Below are 25,258 nucleotides of genomic sequence, written 5' to 3'. Positions count from 1 at the left end.
TTAACCTTCGAGATGTTTGTAAAGTTGTTGCATACAACATTAATAAAACTAATGCATTTATTAGGTCGTTAGTCATAAATGACCTTCTGTAACGCGGGAGAAATGGCGGTCAGTCTTCAAACGCTAATCCGATCGCTGCTCCATCTTAATAAAACACGAGCAGCACAAAGAGGCGAAGAATCACCGTCATCTCTGACAATCGCATCGACTCTCTCGAGGCTTTCAGGGATTGTTATTTCAGCGGCTGGTACCAGGTATTAATCCCTGGCCTTAAAGAGTCACACTCACTGTCTCGGGGCCGAGGACGATGACGACGCCGCACCAGAAAAGGACTACGCGTGCCGTATCTGCCATCGAAATCGGAGCATCTCTCCGCCTGAATTTCGTCTGCGAAACTCGTACCAAACGGAAATATAAATAAATTACGACGAGAGGATGACACGCAGTCACAAGGTCGTGTATAGACTCTCTCAAGAGAGAAAGAAAAGTAGCCTCTTACACATCGCCGTAATTGCGGGAAGATCCGAGACAAATCGCTTCCTGTGCGCGCGATATCATGGCGCGGCTCGCCCATTTTTGGACCGCGTGCTTTTCTCGCGAGCGAGCCTCGCCCATGTGCGAGTGCAGAGTGTGCACCTTTCGACTTGGCTCTCTCTCCCTCTCTTGGTTCGTTCCCCTGCCTCGATTCTCCCACGATCTCTCGCGGACCGTCGAGGCGAACTGCGGGCTCGGCACTCCCACGTAATCATTATTTACGTCGTCGATCGATATGGTTTTCGTTCCTTAAAAAGGCGCTGAGAGAACGATTTCAGATAAGAGGCCTGGAGTGTGGACGTGAGTGAGCTAGGGGAGTGGAGAGCGAGAAGGTGAATTCGGAGACTTTTGATGTGCGATTGATTCAGCTAGAACGCGTTTTGAAAGTTTCATTGATGTTTTTCCTTCTAGAGGAAGCTTTGCAATGATAAAATGTTTTACTTTATCAAAAGCGAGTTAGAAAAATACATCCTAAATTTTTAGAGTTCGAATCACGTGTTTATAAAAAATGTCCGTATGGATCCGTATGTTTTTTTGAATGTTTTTGAACCCAGGCGTGGGATCTTAAAAGATTAGGATCTTAAAAGATTAGGATAATCACGATCTAATAAATTAGTTTCAATTTTATTAATAATTGAATTAGTTATATTTGATACAGTCCTACTTCACTATGTAAGTTTATAAGATATGCGTGTAATTCGCCTGATTTTATATGAGCGAACCAAGTCATCAACTTTGATATCATTCAGTCATATATCTGAGTAAACGAATTAATACATATTGTACATATTAACCTGACAATAGTGCAAAATATCTTGTCTAACAAAACTAAACTCAAAATATACGCATTGGAAAACTCATTATGGATTGTCGAGTACATGAGATAAAAATTTCACATTTTGCTTGGAATTGGTGATTAGGACCAGAATCTCAAATCTGCCAATTAGTATGATTATAAAATAAATTATATTTCATAAGCTTATTTATCAGTTTTTAACATTTTCAAAAACAGTACATATCAATAGGTTTTGATCGAAAGTTCAGAAGCTATTAAAGAATCCGTATCTTGTAAAATTGAAAACCACGACCCAATGCAATTCTTTTGAATTTATTTAAAATAGCTTCTAAAGTATAAATCAAAAGGTATTAATATTTACTCTTTTTGAAAATACCAAAAACTAATAAACAAATTAAAATAAAATTCTTTATGCAATCATTTTAATTGGCTGATTTGAGATTTCGGTCCTGATGAAATATTTAGGCCCAATTATTTGGCAAAATGTATTTTTATCTTACCGACAAGTGACAATCCAATAAGTTTATTTAGAGTCTATAACTTCTCAGCATATATTGGTATGTCACTATCTAAGCATTATCATTAATAATTTGTCAGGAATCTCTGATAGTTCTTAAACTATAGGTTTAGTTTTCGGCGAACGTTTCGAGGAGCTAGAGTTTCGGGTTGTTTAATTGCGCGTTTTGAGCCTTTTTTAACAGTACTTGCTTGTCAAAAACAGGGCTAATTCGTCCTGGTCTATATTTTGTTGCTGCGGAGGTGATGACAGTTTGATTTCTGACATCTGACTGCATATTTGGTTCAGGCGTCATTTTATTTTTATTTTTTTGCTATTTTGTGTTGGCGACGGTGTTTTGATGTTCATATTATTCTGTAAATTTGTTTGCCAAACTTGAAACTGGGCTAGTCGAAGTCGATGCAACGTTACTATAATTAATTATAAAGGTGATTATTGGCGATAGTTTAACAAGAACCAAATGTTAACTGATTACAGTTTTGTCTGCCATATTTATACCTAGCATAGGATGGGTGGGGTGTCTTTATGGCGAGGGGGTGTCATTTTTGTCGGATTTGGTGACATTTGTACGGTGGGATAAAATTTAGATGGGTGGAGACAAAAGTTCTAAAATTATAAACCACGACCTACTAATGCAAATTCTTTTAAATTTATTTAATAGCTTCTAAAGCATAAATCAAAAGGTATTAATATTTACTCTTTTTAAAAATGCCAAAAACTAATAAATAAGTACAAATAAAATTCTTCATGCAAATATTTTAATTGGCTGATTTGAGATTTTGGCCCTAATCACCGATGCCAAACAAATTACAACATTTTTATCTTACGAACTTAAGCCTTTAATCAATGTTCCAAATGAGTACATTCTAAGTTTAGTGTTGTAAGCTGGTAAAGCATTTCTAACAAGATAATTTTGGCATAGGTGGCACACCGCTATATCTAGACTTGGCTCGCAGATTTCGCTCTAAGAATTATAAGAAAGTACCCAAGCGCCACCTACTTTTTACTATAGTGACTAGAAAGTTGGAAAGATGAAGCGGTGATACAATTAAGGCCAGTCCAAAACTTATTTTGATGCTGCTACGCCGACTCATTTCGCATGTTTGGACTCAACTAGCCGGTCTTTCTTGACAAAAATTAAATACAATTCAAAGAAACAAAATTTTAAAAAGTTACTGATCAACGGCGTATATATGAAATATTAACTAATGCTAATACTACAAAGTACTCGTAATGCTATAGAAATTAAGTACGAATACTTAATTTATTGAGTTTATCCAAAATTTTACACAGAAATAGATTTTTTTTTAAATGGTACGATTTTTAGGCACAGCCGCTATATAACCTTTTATATTGGAATCAAAAATTTAACTTTGTTTATTTGGGATATCCGTTCGACTGATTCACTGAAAACGAATAACTTCTCTTGAGGAATCGAAGTACATAATTTAGTAACGTTAATTTATATTTGTCACAAGATCACTAATTTCTAACGTTGTTGAGGATCTTGTCATACAATTATAGAATGTTTAAAAAATTCTTTTGATGTGTTTTCATTAAATTGGTTTAATTTTGCTCTATCGTATATATAGATGAAAAATTAAAATACAAAAAAAAATGATGCATCAAGAAATTTCTATAAAAAAACTTTTTCTGGATTGGAATGAAAAAACCCAAATTATCGGTCGAATTCTACTGAAGTTCACTGAATTTTTCAATTTTCGTATTATGGTCCCTTTAACACACGTGGAATACGGGTAAATCGCAACTTTGGCAAATTTTTTCCAAGCGCAAGCGACAAACAAAATTCGTGTAATAAAAAAGAGTATCTAGCCCGACCCGTACACCAACCTTCATTAAGATAATACCACTGTCAACAAAAATTCCAACCGACCTTCCGAATCTCATCACTCAACGTAGTCCCTCACCCCGAACAATACCATCATCGCAATGTAGCATAACACACGGCTCGCGCAGCCCTTGCCATTCAGCTTTGATTACGAGAGCTGTGCGCGCTGTGTATACTCTCTCGTCGCGCAGAGAGAGAGAGAGAGAGAGAGAGAGAGAGAGAGAGAGAGAGAGAGAGAGAGAGAGAGAGAGAGAGAGAGAGAGAGAGAGAGAGCAGCCAAAGGCGCAGTGTAGCATAGTGGCTTGTATAGTGACAGTTTGATTGCGAGAGCAGAGCGAAGTGAGAAGTGCCCCCTGCGGAGTGTTGTCTGCTACCTGGCTTATATACCTGCGTGCGCGAGCTGTGAGAGCAACTTCGACATCCATCATCTCGGACCACCTGTGGGCGCTGGCGCTCGCGACTACAATGCCGCCAGGAATTAAGCCCATCAGCCGAGATCAAAGAGAGACGCGGGGCCTTTGCCAGAGCGAATATCACCGCCTGCGCCTACTGCTGTACGCGCTGGATTGTTCATTACGCTCTTCTTTCTCTCGTCTTTTTCTCCGCTTTTGAATGCTTCAGTGGGTTAACGAGTTATTCTTTTTATGAGAATCTTTGAAAGTACAGGCTAGAGCATAGCTAATAAATGTCTAAGCACACATCGTCCTGTTCGATAATTATTTCTCGTCGCACAAGCAGGGGAAAACATATTCCGCCCATTTTTCTCCGCTGCTCACCTCGCGTCCTGCACATGCGAGCCGAACCAACCAAAAAGTGCGCAGCAGCGGCAGTAAAAAATAAAGAAGAAAATGAAATCCCGTATATAGGTATACACTGCACACATCGAGCTCGTGAGTCGGGATGCAGCAGCAGCAGCAGCTATGTACAGAGCATGCGAGCGAGCAAGACGGAGAAAATTAATCCTTCCCTGCGGATTTTTCAGTGTCTTCACCATCTCGCGGCGATTCTCGAGATACCCGCGAAGCCCGTAATTACTATAGGCGCTCGATCGCATCTGCGCTCTCTGCCGCGCTGACTCGTGAAAACGAGTCGGGCATCCGCCGCCATCTTTCCTCTCTTTCTCTCCTCTGCACACTCTAGGACGTGTAATGAAAGATTGGCGTGCGCCTATCTCTCTCTCTCTCTTTCTCTCTCTCTCGTTATACTCGCATGTATCTATACGTATATACATGCGAATAAGTCCCATATACACGCGTGAGGGTGGAAAGCTGATGCGGAACATAATGAGGTAGTGCGGCGCGTCATTTTTCCGCGGCTTTTTTTTTGCTTATCTCGCGGCCGAGGGATGCGGATCGAGCTACTTGTAGGCGAAAATGCCCTCGGCTTGTCACTGCTCGCGGGAATCATTTTTATCGGGATTGAGCGTAATGCGAGGTTCATCCGAGGTTTTTTTCTCAGGCATCAATGGGATCCTCATGATTGGCTAGAATTTTTGCGAACGACTAACGTTGAATTAATAACCGTGTAATTACGAACGTGTACTCAAGGATCGACTTAGTACATGCGAATTTAGTAGAATTGTGATGATTAACATGATATCATCGTGCCCATTCGAAAAACTCTAATCTGTGAGTGATTTTCTTATTTATTAATTATTTGTTGTGAATAAATAAAGTCCATTCCCTCCCTGGTAGAAACGTTAACAGTTAATAAGCTAAGTTTTGAGCCACTTAGCTAAGTTGTGGTTAACAATTTAAATAAATAAGAGTTTAAACATTATAAATGCATAGATATACATATTAACTCAAGATAAAACAAGACATTTGCTTGAAATTTGTCAAATGACTGTTACAATCCAGAAATTATAGAAAAATATCTTGAAATCGTGAAAAATCCAAATATTTGTAATAACATGCAAACGTTTTAATACAAGAAGAAAAGGAAAAAATAATTTTTAACTTAAAAATAATACTGTGTAACTACCTGAGTTCACCGACATCTCTTAATGATTTGATTTTTTAATTCATCTCAGCTAACGTTAACCGTATCCTTCGTCTAATCTACTTACATCCAAGCGGCTGTTGAAAATTTTAGACTCGTCACACTCGTGCTTCTGCAGAGTCACTCAAGACAAAGTAAAATAAAAAAAAAACAGTCTGCAATCACGACGCTTTACCGATTACGAAATCGGTACGTACACGGACTCCGGATTGCCGTCAAACGTTCTCCACTCTCCGATATGTTCTCACGCATCGCGACGCGGTTATACTTACCGTACACGAGCTCTCCTCTCTGTCTTTCACAAGCGTGGTATCCTGGAATCGCGGCTTATGACGCCGTCACGACGAGCGCGCGTCGCGAGCATTATCGATCGCTCGAATCCATCCATACAGGCTAATAATAGCAGTTTTCCTCTCGCCAACTCTCTCTCCGCTCTCAGTGTAAGCGCCTGTGCCGCCAAAGCGCGGCTTCCTCGTTGCGGAGTAAACTGCGCGCGGATGCCTGTTAGCCTACCCCTTGGAATTTTCTCGGCTCTTCGCCTTCGTTTTTTATTCGATGTTTGCTTCCTACTACACCTATATTCCTAGCTCCCATCGCGACAATAAGCGCGTGAAAGCTAGCCGAATAACTTATCCTCGCGAGAATCTACGTTGTGGGTCAGCGGGTCTCCGTCACCCGCAGCGAGAAAAAAGCGCTCGCTCCTCCGAGGCTTCTTTGCATACAGTCGCCCGCCGCGGCGTCGCGTCTTTCGCACCCTCGTAAAAAAGAAGTCCGCTTCGGCACACAACAGCCGCCGGAGAACAAAAGTCTACTGGTCAAACACGATTGCCCATCGCTCACTTTCTTTTTTCTCGTCCGCGCTCCCTCGACTCTCCGCGACGTCGTCTCCCTCTCCTCTTCGCGCGTCCGCTTGAATTCTTATTAAGAAATTATTATTGCTCGCTCGATGCACTCTCCCCGCGGAGTATTTCCGCTCGGAGCTATCAATCCGCGCCGGTCTCTCTCTCTCTCTCTCTCTCTCTCTCTCTCTCTCTCTCTCTCTCTCTCTCTCTCTCTCTCTATCTCTCTCTCGCGGGTGACGATGATTAATCGCCGGCTCTTTGTCTCGTAATAATGAGATTTCGGTTTGCGCGCGCGCGCGACCGCAAGTGCGCTTATGTTGTTGTTACACGCGCCAAGAGATCGACTATGCGTGCAGGCTCTGCACGCGTATTATCGAGCAAATTGCGAACTTTGATGCGCGCACCGCGGCACATAAACGCGAGGCGATATCATTAACGCTCCCTCGTCAAGCGAATCGTTCGCTGTGGATTACTCACTCCGCGGCTGATGCGTCGAAAAATGTCACGAAAAGCGTCTCTGCATCGATATAATAATTCCCGTAAGCGCGCAAGCGAACGCTCCCATTGTGACCGGCGAAGATCAAAAGCGACGCATACGCGCGCGCGCGCTCGAAGCTGCGGTACACACACAATAGGATTTACTGTTAGCGCGCGGGGCAAGGCAGCGAAGAAGCCCGCGTGCACATGCACAGCACATACGAGCTGTGCGCGCAGGCAAGCGTGGAACATTTGACTGTGCATGTATATAGATGCGAGCGGCGCGGCTGTCAGAGTGTCAGCCAAGCCCATCCTCTCTTTCTCAACGTAGGAAATATTATAATTGCCGCGCACAGCGCAGCGGAGTTTCCTATCCCGTGCGCGCACCTGGGCGACGCGACGCGCACTCTTGATTCTGGCAGGAATCGGACGGACGGACGGGACATGCTTCAGGGAGCATCGGGCGCGCGGGAGTTTGAGGCTCATGAGATCGGACGCGGCGGGGAAAATTCGTCGTTTGAGATGGAATTTTCCCGACGGATGCAGTACACTTTTGTCGCCTATTCCAAACGTCGCGAACCCGCAGTGACGTCTTTACCGAAGCTTTGTGAGAGCAGAAGCGCGATGATATTAAGACGTAGCCGGGGAAGATTTATAATGGGAAAGAGGCCGAAGGAAGTCGCGGGAGAATCCGCATCCGCAGCGAAGGGGGAGCGACAGAAACACAGAGAGGGACAACCGGCGCGTACACAACAATAAGCGAGCGAGTCGAGGAGAAACAGAAGCGCAGAAAAGAAGAGAGAGGCACGCGGCGGCAGAATACACGCGGTATTCGCTTGTGTTATAGATACACGCGGCCGGGAGAACCTGCGGCATGCGAGCGGGCCTCTCCTCTCTCCCGCGCGATTGTGTGCAGCGCCGCTATGCCACGCGTGATTTAGAAATTTGCCGCGCGCAATCGATTGTTCGATAATATCGGTCTCATTTGTCAGAGGCGGCGGCGGGGGCCCCCGGAAGATCGTTTAAATGCAAATAAAGGGGGATTCTCGGTGCCTTTGACCGCCAGAGAGAGACTCGCTTCCGAGGAATAACATGGGTTTTAGCGGCGAGATTCTCGGCGCGGTGCAGTTGCATCGCGCTGACGGCTGATTTCTTCATTCGAGGACAATCGAGGTCTGTGTATGGGAATGGATAGGAGAAATTCTGAACGAGGGTATGTTGAGTTTAAAGTTGAATTGGGTTTGATAGAACATATTATTAAACCTACAAACGTTATACATTACAAATGAATTTCTATTAAAGCGAGAGTCACTGACATTTCGTATTCATGTAAATAGGTTTGCAAATGCTCCATATATTCCAAACAGAAATTCCAAAGATCTAGTGTTCAATATACATAACTCATGATTCCTTAAATTTATTTTCTCAACACCTTTTCTACTTTTCTTCATCCTGCTATACTAAGTATATTTTCAAGTTTCTTATCGCGAAGCTTTGATTAATGGAGAATCAAAATCAAAATGCAACGAACGTTGTGCAAAACACTCTCAGCCAAGAGGATGATGAAATAAGGCAATTACTTTTTTCTTCGAATAACAAGTATCAAATTGTGTCTATCGCAAGATGAAAAATAAAGCTTGATAATTACAAGATTATATAGGAGAAAATACATTTTCATCACTCTGTACTACGATGTCGTACATACTCTCTTGCAAGAAAAGAAAAACTCAAAATAAACAATGTGACCCTCGAACCTGCCGAAATGCCACAGCGTGCCACCAAGTACCCGCCCTCTATTTGACCCTCTCGAATTTTCACCCCAACTCGAAGATCGCCCGCGTCGCCTCTCAGCGGCATTATGCAGATTTTTACCTGCTCTCTTTCTCCTCCCTCCTGCGACTTTCTTTTTTTCCCCAGATTTTTCTCGACTCCACACATACACACACAGACATTGCAACCTCGCAATCATCCGAGCGAACGGATCTATTTTTGAAAAAGTGAAAATCCGCGCGCGCAGTACAGCTGAGTCCTCCCATCGGGCGGACAGACAGGTTTCCGTCAATGCCGTCTGTCGTGCGAGCACAGAGCTCGAGTCCCGTATTTTTTTCCTTCTTTTTATTATCAACGTAGTAATTACCGTAGAAAAGGCGCGCTCGACGACTTGCGCAATCGTTTTATTCCGAGTGTGCATGCACGCAGACCTATGGTTTTACGCGGCGGCGCACGAAGTGCAGGCGTCCGGTGCGTAAGAGGCAAAAACGTCGGGAAATATTTAAAAGACCAGCTTGACGATTATTAATTCAGCGAGGCGTTGACGCTCGGCCGTAAAAAGTCATCGAAAGTACACAGCTAGCTATGAAATCTCGTTGGAAATCGCGCCACGCCGTTTCCGCGTGGTTTTAATGCCAATAAACGTGTCCTCAGCTCTCTCCGATGAATTATCCATAATCAATCGCGATGGTAATATCAATCATTTTACAGCAATAAACGTAAACTTAAACAAAGTATAGTCCTATCTTTCTGTACAGAAGATTATTCAAATCCGATCGCATATTTTTAGCTCGAGTAGCTTGGAAAAAAGTCTTCACTCTGCATCAGCCTCTCGAGGCGCAAAAACTCGTCCTCGTTCATCAATCCGCGATTTCTCGATCCGCGGAGCAGTAGCTTCACGCCGATAGAGCTCGGACTACACACAGCCCGTCCCTCGGCTTGATGAATAACGCCGCTACACAGCTACCTCAGTCCGCGCGCACGCGACATGTCGAATCATCTGCAGAGAGAGAGAGAGAGAGAGAGAGAGAGAGAGAGAGAGAGAGAGAGAGAGAGAGAGAGCGACACACAATCTCGCGGTAAAACAGAGAGAAAGGACGGCAATAACAATTGCGCGCACCGCCGACACTGCGACTGTACACGCGAGGAAGAAGTACAAGAATAAGAAGAGTAAGAACCGGTGCGGAGAAAAACGAGTGGCGGCGGCGGTACGATTGATTGCGCGACTCGAGAGCCCGCAAGAACAAGAAGTTGCAGCGGCTTATGTACCTTCCCACCGAGAGCGGAGCAGATGGACGCGCGGTTATGCCACGGCTACAGGTGCTGCGCGCTGGTCCAGGCGACGCGAGCGGCTCTTTTTCTACGACCCACATTCCGAGCACGTAGCGCGGAAGGATTTCGCAAGGCCAGCCCTGCCCCTCTTCTTCTTCTTTTTCTTCGCTGACGGACGACGCTGATGATGCGGCGACACTGCAGCAGAGGACGGGTCGATGACTAGCGCTGCTGCGCGGCCTAAAATAACCGGGGGTTGCGCAGCGCTCGGTGTCGTAGGTGACTGCTGTTGCTGCTGTTGCACAGGTGTTGTGGATTTGGAGGAGCAGGAGAGGGATTTAGGCGCCTACTGCGGAAAGGATGGGGATACGCTGCAGCTCTCTGGCGTTTTGCGGGACAGTTGCGACGGGAGGTGACTTCTGAGCTTTGATGGATGTCGATATGGAGATGAGCAGGAGACTAATGCTCGGGTGATTAGAACGGACTTGACAGTGGATTAAGATTGATGTACTCGAAATGAGCGATGCATTTTTAAGTGTTTTTTTTTTTGTTAATCGAATTCGAAGCTCATGACAAATTGACACATTTTTTCGCTTGTTTTTTTTTTAGTTTATTGATGATGAATTGAATTACAAAATAGCATAAAATATTTATCTGTATACTGTAACCGTTTTATTTTATTGGTTTTTGAACTCAAGAGGACTATTTTAATTTGTCATGTTTAGACAAAATAACTGTAGATTTCGGAACTTCAAAAAGGTTCTCTCATGTAAAAATGTCGAAAGTTGCTGAACCGTTGCCATAAAGCAGGGACACAGCCAAGAAATAAGTTCACAAGTCAGGTTATTAGATTTTATTTTCGATATGACGCCAAAAGTTCATTTTAAAATAAGTATTTTATATTCTGGTTGTCTTAGCCTGTACCATATCTGACTCACCTTCTTAACTCCGATCTTTCACGTAAGTGTTTTCTTCCTTCCTTCACGATCTGCTTGCTGTTAACCAGAGTTTTTTTCCATTTTCCCCTCACATCCCCTTGAAAACACGAAAAGTAGACTTATGTCATTTTGGCTGCCAGCCATAACTTAATGTATAACTCAACTGTATGGCAACTAATTCAACCACGTAATTAGTCAAATCTTTGTCATCGACGTCTGAATTTCAATTTCCACTAGAACTCAGCCGAAAATCCCGCTACACGCGCATCTCCTCTTACGAGCCCCGTTAAAACATGTCCCCAGCATCCCACATATCCAGGAGGACCCAATCATTCCCATGCGATTCCGCGGGCGACTTTTTGGCTCTGCATGCAGCGGTTCTCCTCTCTTCGCGAGGACCGCGGGAAAGGCGCGCTTACATATAAATCCGCAGTGCAGCACCCCGTCCGCGCGCGCTCGCGAGAGACAGAGAAAGCAGCAGCCGCTGCAAAGCGAGATAAATTGCGGAATGAAGTCGATGTGCCGCATGACACAGTGTGCGCGCACGAGAGAGAGAGAGAGAGAGAGAGAGAGAGAGAGAGAGAGAGAGAGAGAGAGAGAGAGAAGCTGCTGCTGCTGCTGTGCGAAGTGAAGGTATTCAGGGTGGCGAGGCGGCGGCCACATCAAAGCGCCCACCGACTGCAGCCGGGCTTTCGTTTGCGCGTGCACACATGCATGTGTGTATAGCTATATACGTGCACCGCGCATGCACGCACGCACGCACGCTTCGATTCCAGTCGAACCGGTGTCCCCTACTCTCTCTCTCTCTCTCTCTCTCTCTCTCTCTCTCTCTCTCTCTCTCTCTCTCTCTCTCTCTCTCTCGGCTTCTTCTTTCGACTCGTATCAACGCGTGTTCCGCGTGTATCGCGCGGCCCGCTTCTTATTCCCCGGATCCTTTTCGTTAAAGGACGATGTCGTACCTGCGCGAGCTCTGCTACGGCTTCTTTCGGCACTCAGTACGCGGGCAGACTCGTGCGAGAGTTTGATGGATGCGCTTATGCTAAGGGATCTGTTCTTTCGAAGATCCGCTGCTTTTTCCGTCATTTCGGCTCGTTTATGACGAGTTTATCGACTCTCGGTGCGTGATCGAACGACTCCCGATCGCGTTATCGACAAGTTGCCGCAAAAAATTGTCGATGCGGGTGACGATGCGCGGCCACAAAGGACAAAGCCGTGCTGTGTTATGTTATGGGAAAAACGCTGTTTGATACCGACAGTCCCGGCATACCGACTCGTCCTTTACGATGGGAATCTGCAATATCAATACAATTCTCGCTCCCGCTCTCTCATTGCGCCTCTCGCACAACATTGTCAAGGTTTTACAAGCATTTTTCGCGTATATAAGGCACCGCTGACAGCCGCAACCTGCACTGACGGCGCGCGACAGAAAAAGAAGTCTCCGTCGCTGCTATACGTGGAAAGTATAGTAACCCAGTGGCTTGTGGGAAATCCTAGTAATCCCCGCTATGCCGCGTCATTCCGGCCGCCGCTAAGTGACATTTCTTTGGGGAGAATAGCCGTCGTTGCCCTCATCGTTGCCTTGCAGCGACTATCAAAGGAGTGATTTTGACGAACGAGACCTCCCGAAAAAGATGTAATGACGTGTGCGCATGTGAGATTTAATTCGCTCTCGAAACTGACGCTGTCGATTCGCCAAACTCGTTTTTCGAAATTTCCTATGAAAGCTTGCTGGTTGACTCGAACGTCCGTTTAATAAGCGTCAGTCCAGTCACGACATAGAAAAGCACAAGCCGCGGAATGACGAAACGTGCGACAACAATGACGATTCCGCTCCAGCGCCCGCATATCGGGAGGCTGATGCCGCGTCCCGTGACCTACATCGCCGTAACCTCCCCGCGGAGAAGATCGGCGCGTGTGTCGTCACACTTCCGGGACGAACTCTGGCGCGACATGCCCGCGTTTCCGGCTCGAGCGAGAGTCTGCTGCTGGCAGTGATTTCTCAAAACGGACTTTTCCACAGTCAACGCTCGCTTTATTTCCATATTACAACGCAGATGAATCGTCTCTTCATTTATACGCACTCGATTTTCCTCGAGTAAACGACTTCATCGCATCAATCCCGTCTAACTCTTTTCCGATCCAACCGTCCATTAAAATCATACCCTTCCATCAGCCGCGAAGCGAGTGCGTCGATCACAATCCAGTCCAATCGAGAGTCGCGGTGCATCCGCAGAAATACCCCAATCAAGCCTCTCTCTCTTTCGCTATACGTACACTCCGATAGGCCAAACTGGAGCACGCATGCGATGACCGCCAGAGCAATCTGCGCTGTATCAGCTCGAGACAGAGGATAGAGGACTGCGGTACTGTGTGCTCGCGCGCGCGAGCCGACTTTCGATCGTAAAGTAACCGAGGCGCGGAAACTCGACGAAACGTGCAATTGAACGGGGGCCGCGTGATTACCGTCATCACACGGAGCCGCTATCTCTCTCTCTCTCTCTCTCTCTCTCTCTCTCTCTCTCTCTCTCTCTCTGTCTGTCTCACCCCTCCAAGTTCAAATACCGGTATAAGCGCTTCTCACTTTCGAGTCACTTGCCGCGGAGCTCCGCTAGAAAATTACACAAACAGAAACCACCCCCCTCATTCGATCAAACGGAGAACGCGTGTGATGCAGTCGATCGGAAGGTGCTTGACTATAGAGTTCGCGGTTTATAAATAGGGGTAGTTTTATGCTCGATATATAGAGACGTCTCTGCATGTGGTTTAAGACCCCGAGAAAGAGCGAGTCGACGAGTTCCGGCCTGTACAGTTATGGTCTCGAGCTATTCTCGTTTGCCGTACGCGGATATTCAGATCGAGGCGAAACAGCTCGTGTGTACATTATTTCGCTCGAGTTCAAACATATGTAACGATGTATATAATGCGGCGACTTAAATGGCAGGTATCATTACGCCGCGATGAAATTGTAGCGGCAATTTGAGAATCAAGTGTCTAAATCTTTTAATCCCGAAGCTCTAAGTATAGCCGCGCGACGAGAGCGACCGACTACTTTTACCTTATCGTAATGGCATTATAACATCTCGAATTGATTTAACCACATATAATTTATCTTTTACTCTGATGCGAGTTTTTATCCTCAACTCCATGGCATTACGGCGACTCTTTAAATGAAATCGCATCGCGCACTGCGGAGAGCCCGCTTTATTCACGCCTCGCTGACATAGTAAATTCGTAGTTTTCGAACGGCGCGCTCGACAATTACGACAATAGCGACGAGTCGTCGAACAAAAAGTGCACTTTAATGGAAGCTCCCATCCCTGAAACGCTTCAATTTAGATATTTCATTCAGTCAACGAGTTAATTGGCTCCGTATCAATCTCGTTCGCGGCAATCAATATCAGAGAGCACCACCTGCAATTCCACATCTAAATAATACACGCGCGATGTTCTAACGATATCCGTCGGTCTTTCCTAATCACGCGTAATTACACTTGTACAGAAACTTTGTAGAACATTTGCCCGCGCGCCTCGGCAATTACTAAAAATCAATCCTAAACGCCGGCGTCTAGCGCCTACTGTAAAAAGTGATTAAACGCCGTGGCTCGGATCTCATCGCGACGAAACCGAATGACAAAATAATAACGTCCGCAAACTGGATCCTCCAGGAACTGCAGGCGACATCCAGTGGACGAAACCGAAAAGATCGTGCGATCGAGATTGCGGTCGGTGGCGCCATCTGCCGGTGCCGGAACGTACCACTATCATCGACCGCTACAGCTCGAGGGTCTTACCCGTCGGCATCGCGTCGTGCCTTCGAGCTCATGGTAGGTATACCTACGAGATTTCGCGTAGCCCGGCTATGGCTGCATCGCCGCTAACGTCGCTCTCCTCGTTACTATTATTGCGATTATAACTGTGAGGGGGATCACAATTATATATGCCTCCGCAGCGCACATCCGATGGGGTAAATTGCCGATTAATCGCCTGTACAGTTCGCTCCTCACTCGTTTACCGTTTGCTCAACAATCGCCGAGTAATGTTGAATAATTGTCGAGCAAATGTTTTTAATTCATCGTAAACGACGCGCGCGCGCGCGCGAATTAAATATCGTTGTATATGCGCTGCAGCGCGTTTCTATATACTAGATATAACCCCCGACGCACAATGTGCCAACGCTAATCGACGGTAATTGCACGACACGTGAGATACTTTCGGATTATGAAGTCGTACGTGCGAGTAGCGTTCAGCGATGCAAACGCGAAGCTTTGTTGTTGACTGATTATGCTGATAGCTTTGGATTGTTATTCGCGAGATCCTTTTGAGATAAGAGCAGTCAAGGTAATGATTAATAACGGCGCGGATGATGATGCGAGCGATGTTTCGCATTAAGAGGTTTTAATGTGATTCGCGCTTTGTGCGGAAAAAATTAAGGGAGTGAGAGAGGGCAATCGACCTATAGAGGAAACGCAATGCTCGGCAATTGAAATGGTGTCTATAATGAGCACAACAGTTATAATGTATCGCAAAATTAGCGTGTTTTAAACGGAGAAAACAGAGCAACAACAGTATGTACCATAACGTTAGATTAAATACACTCGATAAACCGTAGTGTGTACGCTATAGGATTACCTTCATTTTCACGCCGCTAGATCGTGGCAGGATATTCACTCACGTACGCAATCGAGCAAAAAGTCCGCTTACCAACACAGCGTACCAGTCAAAGGTTAATCCACGGATCAACCGATCATCCCGTGATCCGAGCAACAGGAAACATCAACGCCATAAATCTCCGACGCAGCCGAGTTGCCGATTTATGCTACACGTACATACATGCCCCGCGCTGAGATCGTCGATCGTCCGATCATCGAAGCCCTGCGCGCTCTGATCGATTACAGAAAATTGTTAATTATCACTTTCCCTAGGTAATTCGGTATACCTGCGTTCCAATTATCGCATTAATAATAATGATTCATGCGGCTCTTAACACCGGGCTACAGGATAGCAATCTTCGGCGCGCGTGCGAGAGAGAGAGAGAGAGAGAGAGAGAGAGAGCGACCTTATAGTCTCGTTCCTTCCCTGCTTTTTTTCCATAAAAGATAGTAATTTACAAGGCTTCCTTGCAAAGATTTATTTTTTGCCGCGCTGCTGTCCATGGCATCCTTGCAGGGGACCGCGGAATTCGCGCCGCTAAGTAAATGTCGACGATAAAAGCCCGCAAAAAGGGAAACGCAATCGGCTAACGCAATTTTTTGCTTATAGCCCTGGATTATGAATTTAATGCGTCTGCTGTTTACGCAACTGTAGCTCTCCTGCGCAGTTGGGGAAACTTGTTTTGAGGAAGAGAAATTTGCAGCGTTCTAGTAAGCCCTCGCTAAAAGAACGATATTTTAGTCAAGTTTATAGCTCCATACTATTACGTAATCGAACCCGATTAATCTTTGATGGTTCAACGTGTAAGCGAAATTTCTCTAATCACTGTCTCTTTAAGTAAACTGTGACGTTCAACACGCGACACTCGTTCCTGTAGTTATAACGACTGTAATTATATACGGTGAACAAGGCAATCTAGTGCTATAGGTGCTTGCAAACATCCAGAATATCACCCCCGAACCCGCAACGCGACGGTCTCGCCGACTTTATCGCACCTCGATGAGCATCGCCGAGTCATCGCCTAATCGTTGCACCGAAACCTCCTCATACACTGAGAGGGATCCTCGCGCTCGTCCGCATCGGCCGATCAGCGAGCGATTAAAGCTCCTCATAAGCTGTTTAATAACATAACGCTCAATTAGCCCCGATTAGCCGCGTGTCCGTGATAATGATAGCTCGGGCAGGATAATTTATCGTTAATTATTCCCCGGCGTTGCCAGCGAGCGCGTGCACGTCCATCAGGCGTCGACAACTAAATTGACAACTAATTGAAATATTAGCCTCAATCGCCTGCTATAATCTGAGCAAAAATTATGTCGCCCTCTCGTTATAAGGTCGGGCCGTTTACCTCTCGCGGAGTCGGTGTATGATCGACGCTGATTCAAGTCGGCCCTAATTCCTCGCCTGCTTCTCGCGGTTGTATACTTACGGCCCGTAATAGACTGACGCTTTCGACTTTATTACTCGATTTACGGGTGAGAAAGCAGGGCTTTGATGGGTCGATCGATGTTTGCCGAGGGAGGAAGCGCGCGGCTGTGTTACTTACCGAAAAAATTACACGCGTTCGCCGCGAATCGTTTTATTGATAGATTCGTTGAAAAATCGTTGGCGGATATTTTCATTATAAAATCGTAATTCCATAGAATCATATATCTACCCAGTAGACAAGCTGCGGACTGGTTTCGGCGTCCCGATGTCTCAATTCAAATAATTAGGCCATTACGAGAATACATAGAATTACGCTCTGAAACATATAAAGTAACGGCGTGTTCCCCTAGAAATTCCATATCTATTCCAAGTACGATGATTACACATTACAGACTGTTCTCTCATCCGCATTGTGCACTCTCTCTCTCTCTCTCTCTCTCTCTCTCTCTCTCTCTCTCTCTCTCTCTCCCGCGTCTACATCCGGGTGTAAAGAACCCGCTGAATTTTAATTTTAAAATCTCGGCTTTTTCCTCCCTAATCGCGCGACTAATTTTCCACCGCGTAAGTATAACGTTTTTCCTTCTTAAACTTTTGAACGCGCACGCGCGCGCTGCAATGAGGCCTAAATTTGTTTGCTCGCGCGCGTAAAACGCCCGTGTTTTTCGAAATAATTTCGAAGCACACAAGTACGTCCCATCGCCGTCGCTCTTTTTCTCTCTCTCTCTCTCTCTCTCTCTCTCTCTCTCTCTCGCGACTGAGGATAGGCATTACGCAAGCCTCTTTTTGTCTCGCCCCTAAAACCCAGGGAAAAAATGCATTTCGCGCATAAAGCTTCGTGAATTATCGCGTGTGTGTATACAGTTCTGAGAAAGCGCGTTACGTCGACGCTCACGTGTGTGCACGTATGTGTGCTGGTATGAGCTCTGTGATGGCTAGGAAAGAACTATGCAAACCTATACTTACCGTCACCGCTGCGAGATAATCTTGGCCAACGAAGCGTGCGTGTGTGCGCGGAGCCGCGTGCTTTCGACTTTGTGCGCATAGGTGAACGTGGATTTGCATTCGGGCTCTGTGGAACTGTGCGGTTTTTTGGCCGGCTGTTCTGGGTCGCTGTGTTTTTTCCCGATCGTTATTTGGAGTAGCCTGTTTATAGTACAGACTTGGTTGACACTGCTGCGTTGAATTTTCGTGCATGTAAACTTGGTAAATTTTTTTTACTAGAGATGAAATTTCTATAGATTTCACGAGAATACTGGTTTTTCTTTTAACTCTGGTATTTTGCTGATAGAGAAATTTTAAAATTCAGATATTGTTGGAAGAGTTAGCATTTGATTCATAAATAATTTAGCATATAATATGGTATAAAAGATAAACAAATTTTATCATAAACTATGCTTTATTCATAAAAAATGTTTGTACAAAAAATTTCGTATTATAAATTCACCAACAAAATTAATCCAACCACAGCCGGCGGTACACCAGCATGTCTCAGGGCCGTGGGTGGTGGCGATGTCTGGTACACATCCGCGTCCCTCGCTTCTCTCTCTCTCTCTCTTCTTCTCTCTTCCGACCAATGAGATTCGAACGTGGGTGGCTGCCGTCCGTGCACTCTGCGTGGGTGTGGTGGACCGTTGCATGATCTACGCGAAGCTGCATCTTCTCCAAGATGGAGGCTTCTCCTTCTTCTCCCGTTCTCTCGAGACCCAAGCCTTGCAAACTTGTCCTTTGTAAATCACGAAGGCTGCGCTTCATGCTCTCGCATTATTTTTCGGGACGGAGGATCGGATTTATGGATGAATTTTTTTCGCCGAGATGTTTATTGTTCGGTATAATTCATCGGGATCGGATATATTAAAACTGCGAATATATGGAGGTGAATAATTTACATAAAAACCTGAACGTGATTGCCATTTTTGTGGCCGTTCCAGTTTTTCCGGAAGAAAAAAAGCAGGTGTATGGGCGCAAAAAAATGATTAAAAAGCAGCGCGCGCGCGTCGAGAGACAGAGAGAATTCCCTGCCTATGCGCGATCCGCATGCAGAAACGAGTTATTCCAGCGTATTTTTTCTCGATCTCGCGCCACGATTGTGTGCGTCTATCCCGCGCTAACGAAGTTTTACTTTATGTGCATAAGAGATACGCCGATAATTACCCGCACGATCGGCCGCATGATGTAATCCTACGCGCGATTCCTCATTAAATTCTCGTATGCACTCGTAAAACTCTCGAGCCAAACAATCCCTCGAAAACGCATAGAAATCGAGCATAGTCTTATTGCCCCACTCGAAAATGATTTACCGCGATGCAAGCGCATTCCGCAGTCACGACTGCGTGAAAAATTCATCAGAGACACGCGGCCGCGCGCTGTAAAAAAAGAAACGATCAAAGAATGCAGTTGTACACGCGTATACATACATGCACGCGCGCATACACACGGACACGGATATATCCGCAAGCAGCGAAGGTCTCGGCGAGTGGTATATAACACCTCGACTGGTGCGCGGCTCGCGCGCGCGAGTTCCCAGGCAAGGACTCGGAGCTGCCGCCGCCGCCATGTCAGTTCCTTGGAAACAATTATGCCGCAGGATACATAATAACAAACTGTTTCTCTCCGCCGCGCGCAAGCAAGCGAGCGAGCTCGAGCACGTATCACCTACACACATATACTCGTTACCAACACGCTCTTGGCGCAGTCTGTGTACACGTATATACAGCCCTGACTCCCTCGCGGCATGCGCGCATTTTACACACGAGCTGCGTGTGTGCACGTATATACATGTATACGCAACGCGCCGGACAAAAGACGAATAGCCTCGTAAATCTATATTAGCCATGCGTTTTTCCTGGGCTTCCTTTTTTCGCTCTTGTCGACGTTTTGCCTTATTTCTCGATACACACGGCCGGCGCGCGTAGTTTCTCTCTAGTGTGTCGGGAGATTTATCGAGTTTCTGCGAGCGCGTATACAGTGCGCGGTATAGCCCCCCGAAAACGCCGACAGCAATAACGTCGGCCGGGATAAGGTGCGCCGCGATGGCGGCGGATTTCGCCTGGAAAGAAATAAATTTCGTCGGTGCAGCAGTTTAAAGTTAGGGGGAAGAAGGTGTGCATGGAGTACTATACTTTTCGAGAGCGAAATTCATTAGGCGTGTCGCGGAAATTTATGCTCCGAGAGCGAGAAGATTAAGACGTCGAGTTTATTGTGTATTTCTCGGCGATGGATAATTATTCATCGATGCAAAAGTAAAGCTTTCCCAATATCACCATAGCGATCAACGATGCAAAGTCCAACGACTCTAAACGTCGAGCGGATAGTGCGCGTATACGCGTGCGGCTGAAGACATGACATGTTATTTTTTATAATAGCCAGCATCGAATGACAAGATAATGAACACAGTTCAATTCTGTCCTTTCAAGGCCGCGCGCCGAGAGCCTCCTCGTCGTCCGGAATACCCTCGTTTCAGGGCAATTGCGGCCGGCGCTCATTTTCGGAGTAGCGCCAATGCCATATTGCGTGATCCACTTATGTGTGATTTTTGCGCCGCTGCCAGGCAGTAGATAAGCCATTACGTGGACCGGAGCACATAATGCGCGCTCTACAAAACGCCTGCAATTTATTTCGCGCCACTACGGTTTGCCGGTGAAATTTCAACCGCGCGGCTCGAATCATCGTCCGACGCTCCCGCTCGTGTGTGTGTAAGTGTATAATACCCAGGCGTTGCGAGGCTCCTTGGAGAATGACACTTTTAAGAGAGCCGAGGAGCGCGTGCCACTCGTTTTGACCAATCATATCAATTTGGCTGATGTGCGTCGACTACTGCCTCTAATGCTCACAACTGTTCTACAAAGTTTGCCGTTATAAAAGTCATATGGGTGGCGGAAAAATTTGCCAAAATAAAACCGCCGATCTTATGTCGAGCCGAACGACAACAACAATCAATCGCAGGAGCAAAAAGTGGGACAGCAGTGCAATAGGCTGGAAAATAAAAATCACAGTACAAGAAACAGCGCAGCGCGTCTCGGTCGGATAGAGCAAAGGAACGAGTCGACGAGGACTCGGAGCATACACGCGCAGTCGAAAAAGAAAAGGAAGCAGAAGAGCGGCCCTATGAAACACGACTGCAGCGAGCGGAGGCTCTTCTTGCGCGGGATCGGTAATAACCCAATAAATCAGAGTATCTCGCCAGTGCAATTACGTCGCTCTCTCTCTCTCTCTCTCTCTCTCTCCTAGTGGTCGCAGCCAACCCTTCTCTCGTAAATATTGCCCGGCGCGTCGCTTCTATTCTCCTTGGGCTCTCTTTCTCCCTGATCCCACGACCCTGAAGACTCGCACTACGTGCGGAGAGGAGAAAAAGAAGTCGGGGTTGATGCCACGCTATATAACACTCACCCCGTCGTTCCTTCTGCTCCTCGCCGAAAAGGCTCTCCCTCTTTTTTTTCGCTGCACACTCACTCTCTCCATGGGAACCTGGGGTGAAGGAGGCTTTAGGTGATTTAATTGCTACCGAGAGCAATCTGTTAATTCGAGAGTGTGTCAGCCTGAGAAAGCCCGAGTGCAACGCGGCGAGAGGATGAAAAAAATCAGTGCCGGGGCGGCAATTATTTCGAGCGAGCGTCTAAGCGGACCGTCCAGACTCGCTGGCTTGCGAAATTACACGATGCAAAGTTTGCCGAAAAGAAATTCGTATAATTTGCCGACGTCCGCTTTTCTGACTCTCTTTTTTCGGTCCACTCGAAAGAGAGAGAGAGAGAGAGAGAGAGAAAGATTGCTGTAAACATACCACTCGGTCGAAAAGTTTTTGCTTCTGCTGCTCCGTGTCTAGTATAATGTGTATGCACTGCACACAAGTGTCTCTGCAGCTAGAGACGCGGGTAATAGCTGCGCGGCTTTAACGATTCTCGGTTTCGAATATGTGACTGTGCAGAGCGAGTTCCTTATGGTTCACCCGGTGCTCTAAAATTTAACGACACCTGCGCCGCACGAGTTTTACAATGATCGCGCGCGACGTGTAACGCGTGTACGCGTATACAGAAGAACAAATAGCGAGCGAGGTTTCGCGTTGTTGGAAAGTCGGTTCGTAAAGCTTTTTTCTGGAGGAAGTGGCCGAGGATCAAGCGACTGTAACGTAACAGTCGTTTGCAGTATTACCTAATGTGATTTTTCTGGGTCGAGCGGTAAAAAGGGTTCGCGTGTCACTGCCTCGCATTGTTCGGGCTTATTGAATGAATGTTACATTATTCGAATTAAGTGAGTTGATTTCGATGTATTGTTGAATGCCATTGATATTAGAAAACTAGAAGAATTGCATATTCATAGGTGTATGAGATTGGTTTACTTTATAGATTTTAAACTTAAAATTATTAATACTCTTGTATTTATTGAGTAAATATTTGACTTTAAGGGGTCCAGCCTGGGTTAAATCCTACAAAAAAATAACAAAATATTCGTCCGATAAAATTTTTTTCTTATTACGTAAATTAAAAAACAAAAAATATCTACTGAAAATATTTACACTATTTCTACCGAGAAATATCATATACATACTATACAAAATCGCTGACCAAAATTCATGACATTTTACTATATAAATAAGTGTTTTTAGTCATCTGCCACGGTTTTGTGAAAGATCTGGACCGTCTTCTTTACTCTACCCGGGCTTAAAATGTACCTTAAACATGTTCCCTTAGACCTAATGAAAGACATTTCTAAAAAATATTGATTAAATATTATTATCCATACGTTGTATACGTAGCTGATAAATTTAATTAATGTTTTTCACACTGTACTTGTTACTAACAACATTTAATTAATATTTTTCAGAAATGTCTTTCATTAGGTCTAAGGGGATATGTTTAAGGTACATTTTAAGCCCAGTTAGAGTAAAGAAGACGGTCTGGATCTTTCACATAGCCGTGGCAAGTGACTAAAAACAATTATTCATATAGTAAAATGTCATGAATTTTGGTCAGTGATTTTGTATGGTATATATATATGATATTTCTCGGATAGGAATAGTATGTATTGTAAATATTTTTAGTAGATTTTTTTGTTTTTTAATTTTAAGTAAAAAAAAATTTTATCAGATGAATATTTTGTAGTTTTTCGCAGGATTTAACCCAGGCTGGACCCCTTAATTAAACATCCTTATTTGTTTGCAAACAGATTCTTAACTCTGGATTTCATTTTTTTTTGTGCCGCACCTTCTGTGCTGGGTCTGCACCACGACACTTGACTTGTTATATTATGAAGCTAAATGTATTAATATACACCACAGACTTATTGAATTTATTTATACTAGCGACTTTAAAGATGCGCTTTGTACGTTTTGGAAGAGTCTCAACCTACCCTGAACGCGACGTGTAAAATAATTTTTGAAATTCCGTGGGTTCCTGAAACAACCGTCTAAGTCCATTCCTTCATGTTTTCGAGAAAACAGCTATCCAAATCAGCTATCTAAAAGAGTATCAACCATGGTCATGGGACCCCAAAATTCGTTTTGGATTTTTGTGCATGGACTTACGCCCGGCACATTCAGAGGATGTGATTTACGTTAATTATTTTTCTCAATTAAATTCTTATCAAAAAGCATGAAACTGGCACTTATAATGTATATAAGGTGACTATCAATGAATACATTATTGTTTCGGAACTTGTAATAATTTGAATTATAAAAATTATCAAGAAATAACGTCACTTTTTCAGGAGTCCTTTATAGAATCTCGAAATTTTTCGAATATATGAGTGGCCCAATCAGCAAGCCAAGCAAAATTGGTAGTACACCGCTTTTTCTTAAATATATTCGACGCGCACAATGTTATGAAAATGTGAGGGAAGAAAAAGGAAAAAAAATTTGTTTGCCAGATACATTAGGCAAGGACAAGAGAGCCAGTCCAAAATTGCTTTGTTTTGATGATGAGTTAGTCCAAAACTGCTTTTGTTCTGATGATTACATCTTAATTATATCCATATCTTTTTTTAGAAGAAATAAATTAGGAAGCAAAAATCATACAGGTTTATATCGAAGCAGATACGAGTGTCTGTCAGGGCAACCCGCATGTCTTTAAATTTTACATCTTCCCTGTTAGAAATTCGAATGTTAAAAAATGCCGTAAGCTATAAAATGGCTATCAGAAACTAGCTTGTGATGAGACGCTTTTTCCTCATTCTGAAATACTTTTTAAAATAAACAACCTTAAGTTTTTCATATTGATATTGCTTCTAATGTCGTATACACTGATTGCGAAAAAACTTACGGATTTTAATCGGAATTTCCAAATGTTTTACACAATCAACAATCGTTTAGAGTTATACAAGCACGAAATACAAAGATATTCGTGATTTTCTTCTTTCTTCACTTTTTTGAACTGACTTATTTTGCGTAGCACGATTATAGCTATTAACTAGCAATCACTCGTGCTTTGGTTTAAACAATGGAATCTATTTTTACAAGCTTGAAAATGCCTCATAAAACGGTATAACTCTCGCTCTGGTAGAATTTTTGTCCAATGTTCACCAGTCACCAGTCGATTCTGTCGAAATAGAGTAATGACTGGAAGTACTGGTCAATACTGCTTATTTTTCTACCAGGGCTATTCTCACTCTAATAAATGCATAAAAATGTACAAAAAGGCGTTTCATCGTTGGTAAAAAAATGGAGCCATTTTTGTCTATACATATAAGATGTCTACTACTCTAGAGCTAGATAGCTTTAAACTAATATCGATATATCTACCAAGGTTTTAAAATTTCGCGTTATGTTGCTATGGCGTCCGAAAACAATTTCTAAACAATCTATCAAATACAAACAATTCTAGTAGGCCATCATATAAAGACACAAAGTCCCGGTAATGGCTTTCCGATAGTCCGCGCAGGGGTGAGTTCGTTGGGAGGCATTTTCACGACAAAGCGAGAATATAATGAACGCTTGAATGAATAACGAGCCGCGTCCTTCCTCGCACACGTATATGCGCATACGTCGTAGCAAAGTCCAGAAAAACCGGTACCCACACACGCGCTCGTGCAATACTTACATACATCGATGCAACAATTTTTTCGTTTTACCCGGTGCGTGGTGCGGCGTGTGCGGATAATGCGAGGGAGAGTGAAAAAAGGAGGGCAGCGCGTTGCGAAATTACACGTATAGATGGCATTGATGAATGGCCCGGAGGATTTTGATAGACCCATGGA

This window comes from Nasonia vitripennis, chromosome 5 (genome assembly GCF_009193385.2).
Source record: "Nasonia vitripennis strain AsymCx chromosome 5, Nvit_psr_1.1, whole genome shotgun sequence".
Classification (NCBI taxonomy): domain Eukaryota; kingdom Metazoa; phylum Arthropoda; class Insecta; order Hymenoptera; family Pteromalidae; genus Nasonia; species Nasonia vitripennis.
The sequence above is the reverse complement of the archived record's forward strand: the minus strand, read 5'-3'. Positions refer to the sequence as shown.